Source organism: Herpailurus yagouaroundi, unplaced genomic scaffold (assembly GCF_014898765.1).
Source record: "Herpailurus yagouaroundi ecotype Mexico unplaced genomic scaffold, PumYag 140, whole genome shotgun sequence".
In the NCBI taxonomy this organism is placed as follows: domain Eukaryota; kingdom Metazoa; phylum Chordata; class Mammalia; order Carnivora; family Felidae; genus Herpailurus; species Herpailurus yagouaroundi.
Window position 1 is genome coordinate 85,283,749 of NW_024412395.1, and position 11,592 is coordinate 85,295,340.

The following is an 11,592-nucleotide window of genomic DNA, read 5'->3' on the forward strand; positions in this document are numbered from 1 at the left end:
TCTCTGCCAGACCCGGCCAAGTATTCAGATGTATTCTTTCCCAGTATCGTAACTCTCTTTATGATCCTCCTGGGGCCCCTGTTTCCTTATCTCTAAAACGAAGATAGATTATTTGCCACGGCGATGCAGATCATAGGGCAGGGCTGGAGTGTGAGCCTGAGGTGACATGGGCTTAAGAGAGAGTCGAGGAACCCTGGAGTGGCAATAAAGGTCCAGCACAGGACTGCAACTCTTGAGGTTTTACCTGCTTATCCAGCATTTAGAAAAGGTTCGGGGTGAAAGGAAGTTTAGCAATCATTTAACTCACCTCATTTTATGGATGAGGGGGTTAAAGCTCCAGGAACTTGATTTTCCTGGAGTCTAAGCCCCATCATTGATTGCTGCTTCATTTCATCCTCTACTGCCCTTTAGCTTGGGTCTCAGCAGATCTGGATTCTGGCTTCCGATTGGACAGCACTTAGCTTTGTGGCCTCGGCCAAATGATTTTAACCCTTATAAGCTTCAGAATGAAGTTTGAAAATCTTTGACTAAAGAAACGAAAATGCATTCTTTAAATGTTTTGTGTGTATCTGTTGCTTCTAGTGGCGTAATTATGGCTCATAGTCAAAGGATTGGACAATTTTTTTTTTTTTTTTTTTGAGAGAGAGGGGGACAGAGGATCCGAAGTGGGCTCTGTGCTGACAGCCGAGAGCCCAATGCGGAGCTCGAGCTCATGACCTGAGCCAAAGTTGGACGCTCAACTGACTTGAGTCACCCAGGTGCCCAGGATGGGACAGTTTTATGAATACTTGTAATTACCTTTTGGGGAAGTAGTCTTCTTGCATTTGTACCAGTTGTCGTGGTACATAAAAAGGCATTTCGCTTTAAATAGGTATTACCAGTGTCGGCATTCTTCATTGGTTTTTGGTCTAAAAACAATCTTGTGAGACTCCAGGTATAAGTCATACGTTTAAGTAATAATATATAAGTCTTCTCAGGATAGAAACATTTACTTCCCATTCCAGGAGGATATTTACATATTCTCCTTTTCTGGTATTCAGTTGATCAAAACAAAAGAAAACAAAACAAGCGAAAAAACCCAAACCACACAACCCCGGTTTGATTTCATGGACTCATTTCTCATACACTGAGAGGTTTCAATAAAAGGTGGGAGTTTATACATTCAAATTCTGACTGCTCTTGATCAAGTCACAAAACATTTTGTATCTTAGTACCACTAACTCCACTCTAGAAAGGATGAACCAACCTATTTTACTGTAACAACCAACCAAAGCATGAATGTGAAAGTTAGAAGTTGATGTGTTAATATACACGGCTTGCTTCTGATGTAGTCTCTGGTAATCAGTCTTTCACCTCGTGAAAGAAATTAGGTGATTAGAAAAGACTTCCATGTTCTTTATACCTGATTCTGTGTTCAGACTCTGAGCTTTGTGTATTTGGAGCAGTGTCAAGATGATTATTATGATTATTTTATTCTTGGGCTTCTTTAAAATGTCTACTTATATTACATTCTATCAAGTATACACAAAGGTGAACATCAAGCTGAGGGGAAAATATAGATGACATATTTTTGACAGCTAGCTAAAGAAAGAGCTCCTGTAAGTTGGTAAGAAACACTAACATAACAAAAGAAAAATGAGCAAAGAGCTGATCAACATGAACAAATTTCAGTCGACTACTAATCAAGAACATGCACATTCAAACAAATGAGGTATGTTTGCCTTTCAAATTAGCAGTGGTTTTTTTTTTTTTCCTCTTAAGAATTACAATGCTGCCATAGGTGTAATGAGGCACGCGCTTGCGTATACTGCTGGAGGAATGTAAATACCTTTGTGGAATGCATTTTGTGGCTTCCCTCCTGGATTTAAAAAAAGAAATAGCTTTATTGAAGCATAATTGACGATGAACTGCATATGTTTACAGTGTACAATTTGATCAGTTGTATCAGATTTTACATATGAAATATCACCACAATCAAGATCGTGAACATATCCACCACCCCTAAAAACTTCTTCCTTCTTTGCCTTTCCCTTTGTTCCCTGCAAACCACTGATCTGCTTTCTGTCTCTGTGGAATGTCCTTTGGGTGCATGCATCCAGAGTCTTAGAAATATTGATATGGATTGAAATTGACCAGCATTAGATTTTTAATGATCTTTGTGCCTATATCATACAGAGTATATACGTGATAAATATTTGTATTACTCCTGCATTGTGTGTAAGGATTCTTATCGCTCCATTGATGTGATATTTCACCACATATGAGCCAGACATTGAAAATTATGTGTGTTCATCATTACTGGAATATATATACTCTCTAAGCTCTTGCTACTCAGTGTGGTCCATGGACCCATGGTGTTGGCGTCATCTGGAAGGTTGATAGAAATGCAGAATCTTGGGACCCATCTCAAGACCTACTAACCAGAACCCATATTTTGACAATATCCCAGGTTAATGTATGCTCATTAAAATTTGAGAAGCACTGTTCTAAGACATCATTTTAATAGTTGTAAAATATCTAGATGTGCTGCAATTTACTTGACGGGGAAAGTTTACAATGATATTAAATGGAAAAGCAAACACCAACTCCATATTGGGATCCAAATATTATTTTTAAAACATGCAGCTTAGGGGTGCCTGGGTGGCTCAGTCAGTTCAGGGTCCAACTCTTGATTTCAGCCCAGATCATAATCTCACAGTTCATGAGTTCGAGCCCTTCATCGGGCTCTTCATTGACAGTCCAGAGCCTGCTTGGGATTCTCTCTTCTTCTCACTCTGCCTCTCTCTCTCTCTAAATAAATAAATAAACAAAAAAAAATTTTTTCTTAGCAGCTTATATAATGCATAGTAGTACAGAAAAAAGATAGGAAGGAAAGAGATAAAGTTGGAGAGAATGATAGTTCTGAATAGAATTGTGATTATGGGGGGCGCCTAGGTGGCTCAGTAGGTTGAGTGTCCTACTTCAGCTGGAGTCATGATCTCACAGTTTGTGGGTTGAAGCCCCACATCAGGCTCTCTGCTGTCAGTGCAGAGCCCATTTCCGATCCTGTCTCCCTCTCCAACGTGACACCCACGTTGTATCTCTTTCTCTAGAAAATAAACATTTGGGGCACCTGGGTGGCTCAGTCAGTTGAGTGTCTGACTCTTGGCTTTGCCTCGGGTCATGATCTCATAGTTTTGTGGGTTCAAGCCCTGCGTCAGGCTCTGCATTGACAGCACGGAGCCTGCTTGGGATTCTCTCTCTCCCTCCTTCTCTCTCTGCTCTTCCCCTACTTGTGCTGCCTCTCTCTCCAAATAAATAATTAAACTTTAAAAATAAACATTTAAAAAAATTAAAAACAGAATTGTGATTTTTATTTTCTTCATACCTTATTTTTCATATTTGCAAGAATGAATATGTATTACACTTAAAATCAGAAAACAAATCATGAGTTCATCTCCATCCGTTCTTAATGTTTGATTCTCCAAACAGCATTTTAGCAATTAGTGATAACCACCAAGAGCTTACTTAGTGTATACCTAGAATAATGGGGGGATATAAAGAAGTTAAGACGGGGATCCTCAGGGCACCTGGGTGGCTCAGTGGGTTGAGCGTCCCACTTCGGCTCAGGTCACGATCTCGCAGTCCGTGAGTTCGAGCCCTGTGTTGGGCTCTGTGCTGACAGCTCAGATCCCCGAACTTGCTTCGGATTCTGTGTGTGTCTCTCTCTCTGCCCCTCTCACACTCTGTCTCTCTCTCTCTCTCTCTCTCTCTCTCAAAAATAAACATTAAAATATATTTAAAAAAGAATGAGATTTGGTAAACAAGAAACTTAAAAAAAAAAAGAAATTGATAGTGTTTTCATAGCACAAAGCTAAAGATTATTTTGAGATTTTTATTTGGAGTTTAGTAGAACAAAATATTGTATTTTCTCCATACGCTATAAGAACTAAAATCAGTAAAATCCAAAGTATTTGAGAGGAATATTGATTTTGTGCAAAATTCCCAAATACATTTTTTAAAACGCCTTAATGAGAAACTTGATTTTGCTTTCCAGACTGTTAAATATCAAGTTGTATGCTTGAAATGGCTATATCCAATTCTTGATCAAGATATTTTCATGACGAGCTCTTTGAATTCTTGGCAATCACCATTGACGAGAAACTTGGTTTATGTAAGTAGCTGCTGAAACAATTTGAAACCATTTTTTAAAATCCATTCAAAAATTGAAAATTCTATTTAAAGCCTAATAGCTCTTCTCCTTCTGCCATTGACAAATGAGAAGTGGGTTTTTTTGTGTGTGTGTGCTAATACAAATGGGTTTGAATTGCAATTGAATTTTTTTCACACCAGGTATTTCCAAGTAATGATGAAGTTCTGAACGCGTGTGTGTGATACACTTTTAACCCACTTGCGGCACATGGATGCGCCACGGCTCGCGGAGGGGCCCAGGGAACTGAAGTCTGTACATTTCCCAAGCACCCCCTTACGGCTTGAATTCCAGATGTGACCTGGTTTCCTCCAAACAGATGTTCCTGTTTGAGATTAGGAAGCCCAGATGAGATGGAAACCATTATGTCTGCTCTCTTTGGCCACGACTGTGGAGCATTTGATTTTTCTGGACAGCAAATAGGGCATGCTCCAGCGGGATGTGGGGCAGCGTTCTGCCGGTAGGTTCTGTGGCCTTAGAACTAACAAGCAGGCAGCGGCACCGTGATTTTCCGATGTCCGTGCTGTCGGGCAGGGCTAGGAGCTCTTCTGGACAGCCAGCTCCGGGCTGGTGGTCCAAGAGTCACACCCGGAAGTCAGACTAAAGGCTGCTCTGTTAGCTCTCCCAATCATCTTGTAAGAAAGAGGAAGCAAACTCTGTGGATGGCCAGAAGTTAACATCCAATCACATGGTGTTTAAGCTTAGATGGAGCTAGATGGAGGGCTTTCTGTTATCAGCTACGGAGTGTTGATGGATAAAGGTACTATAACATATCTATCTATCTATCTATCTATCTATCTATCTATCTATCTATCTATCTATCTTATCTATCTACCTATCTATCTATCCCAGAGCCAAAAATGGGATACCTTTTAAAAACACTTTCTGAATTTTGCTCTCAAGAATCTCACTCAAGGCTAGAGACATCCATTACGTTCCTAAGAGCCACCAGGGCCATCCATGGATGCTGCCAGCTGGTTTTACACGTCCCTCACCCTCAGGGGGTTCTTTTAGACAGCAATAAATTTTCCCTGGCAGTTGAAAGGTGAAACCAGCCCTCCTGCCTTTATGTTCTACTCGTGCACCCAGCTGTCACCATACTTCTCCGGTTTTCAACTCCGGAAGCCCACCGGTTCCATCTCAGGTGACCTCTGTACGCCAGGACCCACGTCACCCTGAAGAGGGAAAGAATGGCATCTAACTTTTGCCCACTTATTTCAGGAAATCCATTCGTCTTTTTTGTGAAAAGTGCCACAAATGGGGAAAGACGTGGAATTTGATAAATATGTACTTTCATCTTAAAAGTCATGACTTTTAAGTTAAATTAGACAAAAAGCCAACGCCATCATAGTTTGGGGACCTTTGAAGAGCTTCGGTGTCACGTAGACTCATCAGAAAAGACCCCATCTATCTTATTAAATGCTGGTCTCAAGGAAAAGCACAGTTAATTGAAATGAGGCAATGCCCTCTTCACCAGCTTGCGGTGCAAATCAAGTTGCATCCACTCTGCCGCTGCAGGCTGCAGTCGAGAGGGGCTCACACAGTCCAGTCCTGGATGGGCTGTGCCTTTGATGTGCCTCCTCTTCACCCAGCTGCCCCTGGGCAGGACTCTGCGCACGCTGCAGTGTTGTAAGAGAGCACACTCCCTCAATGTTCTCTGGGAGAACCACGCTCCTCAGCCATTTTTCTCGAAGCCCCGACTCAAGCCAGGGCAGTGAACTCAGAACAGGTTTTCCAGGCTCAGCCTCCCACCTTGCCCAGTAATATTTCTTGGGTGATCGTGGGTAACCATGTAGCTTTAAAGAAAAACAGAGGCGAGCAAGGCGGTGCTGGTCACAGTTTGGAGAATGTGGACGTAAAAGTACTTGTGAATTTACTTGCTCATTTAAAAAAAAATAAATGTGCTCTATGCATTTCTAAGCCAGAGTGTCTCACGTGGCACTCTTGAAAGAAACACAAACCCAGCAAGACAATCTAGAAGCCACATTTAATTTTGATTTTGACACCCATGTGGTTTTTTTAAAATTTAAAAATATTCTTAATTGTGGTAGAATACACATATTTTGGAACCAATTTTTTTTTAAGTTTATTTATTTTGAGAGAGAGAGAGAGAGAGGGAGAGTTAGCCAGAGACAGGGAGAGAGAGAGAGAGAATCCCAAACAGGCTCTGCACCATCAGCACAGAGCCTGATGCAGGGCTCAAACTCATGAACCGTGAGATCATGACCTGAGCTGAAGTTGGATGCTTAATGAACTGAGCCACCCAGGCGCCCCTGAAACTGTTTTTTTTTTTTTCATTTATTTTTTTATAATTTAAAAAAATTTTTTTAAATTTACATCCAAATTAGTTAGCATATAGTGCAACAATGATTTCAGGAGTAGATTCCTTAATGCCCCTTACCCATTTAGCCCATCCTCCCTCCCACAACCCCTCCAGTAACCTTCGGTTTGTTCTCCATATTTAAGAGTCTCTTATGTTTTGTCCCCCTCCCTGTTTTTATATTATTTTTGCTTCCCTTCCCTTATGTTCATCTGTTTTGTCTCTTAAAGTCCTCATATGAGTGAAGTATATGATAATTTGTCATTCTCTGACTAATTTCGCTTAGTGTAATACCCTCTACTTCCATCCACATAGTTGCAAATGGCAAGATTTCATTCTTTTTGACTGCTGAGTAATACTCCATTGTATATATACCACATCTTCTTTATCCATTCATCCATCGATGGACATTTGGGCTCTTTCCATACTTTGGCTATTGTTAATAGTGCTGCTATAAATATGCGGGTGCATGTGTCCCTTTGAAACAGCACACCTGTATCCCGTGGATAAATGCCTAGTAGTGCAATTGCTGGGTCGTAGGGTAGTTCTATTTTTAGTGTTTTTGAGGAACCTCCATACTGTTTTCCAGAGTGGCTGCACCAGCTTGCATTCCCACCAACAGTGCAAGAGATCCTCTTTCTCCACATCCTTGCCAACATCTGTTGTTGCCTGAGTTGTTAATGTTAGCCATTCTGACAGGTGTGAGGTGGTATCTCATTGTGGTTTTGATTTGTATTTCCCTGATGATGTGTGATGCTGAGCATTTTTTCATGTGTCGGTTGGCCATCTGGATGTCTTCTTTGGGAAGTGTCTATTCATGTGTTTTGCCCATTTCTTCACTGGATTATTTGCTTTTTGGGTGTTTGATATGTTCTTTCTAGATTTAGGATACTAACCCTTTATCTGATAGGTCATTTGTAAATATCTTCTCCCATTCTGTCGGTTGCCTTTTAGGTTTTCTGATTGTTTCCTTCGCTGTGCAGAAGCTTTTTATTTTGATGAGGTCCCAACAGTTCATTTTTGCTTTTGTTTCCCTTGCCTCCAGAGACGTGTTGAGTAAGAAGTTGCTGCGGGCAAGGCTGAAGAGGTTTCCACCTGCTTTCTCCTTGAGGATTTTGATGGTTTCCTGTCTTACATTGAGGTCTTTCATCCATTTTGAGTTTATTTTTGTGTCTGGTGTAAGAAAGTGGTCCAGGTTCATTTTGCATGTCGCTGTCCAGTTTTCCAGCACCACTTGCTGAAGAGACCGTCTTGATTCCATTGGATATTCTTTTCCTGCTTTGCCAAAGATTAGTTGGCCCTATGTTTGTGGGTCCATTTCTGGGTTCTCTATTCTGTTCCATCGATCCGAGTGTCTGTTTTTGTGCCAACCCCTGGAACCATTTTTTAAATGCACCCACATGAGTGGAATCATACAGTATTTGTCCTTTTGGGTGATGGCTTATTTCATTCAGCATAGCATCCTTCACATTTATCTAGGCTGTAGCATAAGTCAGAATTTCCTTCCTGCTTAAGTCTGAATGGTATCCTATTGTATGTATGTACCACATTTTACTTACTCATTCATCCATCCGTGGACACTTGGGTTGCTTCCATCTCTTGTATAATGTGTGTGGGCTTTTTCTTTTTTTCCCAGAAACGTGTTATTCTCTTGAATGTCAAACTGTTTTAAATGTCGGTTTCTCATTTCCTAAGCATTTGCATACCCCAAAGATTACATATTTCTGTCCCTATCGATCTATTATCTTTCATCTTCTCTCCTATGAGTCTTTAGTTGTTAATTTTAGAACTAGGCACATGTTGCTGTAGTATATTTTATGCGTCCTGATATCCTTTCACCGTGGATTTAATATTTGGAAATATTTGTCACATAGAACAAATTTGATGGCCGAGAGGATGCTTACGTTACAATAGCAATGACCATTTACGAAGTGCCTCCTATAAGCCATATGAGCACTTCACATCCATAATCTCATTCATTCCATACCACCACTCTGTTTCGTGGCTATTAATAAATATTAATATCATCTTACAGATGAGGAACTTGATACTTCAGGACTTTAGTGACTTTCTTAGGGGTACCCAACTAGAAAAAAGACTGACCTAGATCCACAACCCAAGTCCGTGTCACCCCAAAGCTCGTGCAGGTATTAGGTATTGCACTTGTATTTCTAAGACTTTCCTGAAGATGACATTTACTTCAATTCCTCATGAAAATACCAACTCCTGGACTATTTCCCACATGTACTGAATCAAAATCTTCAGAGGATGGGCCTGAAAAACGTACACTACTTGACCTCAGGGAATCTCTGCCAGGTTTTCATTAAACATGTGACATCATATAACAGGAGATTGTGTGGTGCAACTCACAGCTCTGTAGGCAGTTTCCACAACAGACACTCAGCAGTGTTATGAGTGTTAGTCGTTAGAATGACAGTACAGGCTTCAAGGTGACTCCTTTGGAAGACAATAGTTATTTGAATGTTCTGCCTTATAATCATTAAAATGAGCAGCCTCACTGCCATGTAGGCGCAACTCACGTTAAGATAAAGGGATAGCATTTTGTAGTGGAAAGAGTAAGACAACCCTGGTCTCGGATCCTGGGGAAGTTTCTCAAAACTTCTCCAAGCCTTGATTTCTTCCTATGTAAAATGGGGATGCTAATGGCGAATTTGAAGAACTACTGTGTATATTAGAAATAAATATATATATACCTTCTCATGTGGTAGGTGCTTACTAATTGGTAGTTTATGTAATAATAAAGCCAATTTTCCTCGGTGATTATAAATGTGAACCACAACCCGTGGCAGTGATCATCGTGTAATAAATTAGTCCACGAGGGTTTCCACCTGACCTAAGTCTGGAGCTGAATCTAGAAAACTGTGTTCAGAGAAGCTCCTGTGCGTTTCTCATGTAGATAAGGAGGACTGTAACATTTTAAAAGGAATTTTATAGTGCAAATAGCAAGAAATGAATGGAAATGTCCCCTAGGTGGTGCTGCATCATCGTGAAAAGGAAAGCGGGGAAACTTGGTATTTTTAGAGGTGACTTCCTTCTGGTTTGAATTTCAAATAAGAGCAGGACAGCTCCCTAGGAGGTCTGGGGAAAAATGACCAGGAAGAAAGAGTCTTTTTAGTAGGACCGAGTGTACAATACTCTTGCCCATCAGGTCTTGGGTTCTGTAGTTAGAAACAGGAAGCGCGGTCAGGCCAACTTTTATTCATTCCCTGTTGGAGCCGTGACTGATTTTGACAGATCGAAAACCATTTATAACACTGCTGTGGGAGATAGTTTAGCCTAGGAGGTTAGCGCTGGCCCCTGCAGGGACTGAGTATGGGATTCGAGGGATGTGAAGACCCCTGGAATATTCAAATATATACGCTAATGAATTTTCAATGAGAGTAGCCCTTTATCGTTCTGTGCATATATATCACTGTGCATTTCTCAGCCGCACTTGTCCTTTCCAACCTCGATTTCTGGGCAACCTATTTTTTATTCGGCATCAGAAGCGATAGCATCTGGGAAGTGAATCTGATGAATTCTGTCTGGCAACCAACATCCTTCAGACTGCCAGATCCTGGGGGAGAAAACTGAGAGGCTGAGGAGTTGGTTCAGGGCCAGATATACCTGTCCTTGAGGTCCCGGTGATGGGGGAAGGAGGCTGGCCAAATTCGGAACTTCTGAAACTCCACTTCCTGAGTTCATTTCCATTTTGGCAAAATGTGACTTCGGTTTCCGAGAGAAAGGGTTCACGTGTATTAACATGTCTCAGTTGCTGAAGTTGCTTTGTGTCCTCCACTGAAGCCTTCTGCCATCAATCCCTATCTCCCAACACATTTTCAAATGTGGTGTCTTTGGAAGGTAACCATAGCAACGGAGCTTATTCAGAAATGACTGAATCTAGGCAATAAAGGGAGAGGCAACCCCATGGTATTTTCACCAGAGATTCACAGGACAATGTTGATTCTAATAGTTGCATAGGCTGAGTACTGTTGTCTGTGTTCTAGCCACTGTGCTGCTTTAAGACGTGACTCCCACAGCCGCTCTCCGACGTAGTCAACATTATCCTTTCAAACAGCTGAGAGAACAGTAGCACAGAGATTTGGATGTCTGGTCCATGGCTGTACAGCTAGTTAGATCTACTGGGGCCTGAAATCCAAGGGCCTCCCATAGGCCCCACGTGCGCTGCCTCGTAAGGAAAGCTGGAGAGAAGTCTTTCCGTGTCTATTTTGCAGGTAGTCAAAGTGAGTCACAGAAACATGGAAATTGTTCAAGGCAACAGCTGTAGAACTTCTGCATCCATCTCACTAATACCTTTCTGTCACATGAAGCTTTCCAGCTCCCAAGGTTATCTTATCTGGCGCTCATAGTAAGTCTTTGTGATGATTACAGCATTTGTATCTATTTACAGACAAGGACATTGAGATGTGAAGAGGTTAAATGGCATTTCCCAAGGTCACAACTATTATTGAAGAATAAGAAACCAAATTCATCTCTAATTCCATGTTGACCTCCTAGATTTGGTGCTTTAGAAATATTTCATCGATCCATCTATCCATCCATCCACCTATTCATCCATTTCATAGGAGTTTATGAAGGAATTAAGCGTCTTATGTATGTTTGGCAAGGTTTTCTGGGTTCACTTCTAATTGATCAGGGATGATTTTTACTATCAATATGAGACCATCCTTGACCTGAGTCTTGTGGAAATACTATTTATGAGTATGAACTTTTATATGTCAGGGTTGTATACTCTAATTAATCTAAAAATCCATACTTCATGTGTTAGAGCTTTGAAATCATATTTATCTCTATACATTGCCTCAAATGATAATAGAGAAGGATATTATGCTTAAAACGTTTGGTTAAGTCAAAAGCTGATACGTCCTCCGGAGAAACATGATCTGTAATCCTAGCTAGAGCCACCTGCCACACAGGGAGCTGAGTGTACGGAGAGGAAGGGGGAGGGGATGGCTCTCGTCCTGGAGGGCATGTCTGGTGCCTGGACTCATTGTTCACTCGGTGAGGGACAGCCATGACTCATGGAGTGACACTCCCGAAATCTTGACTCAGGATTCTCTGG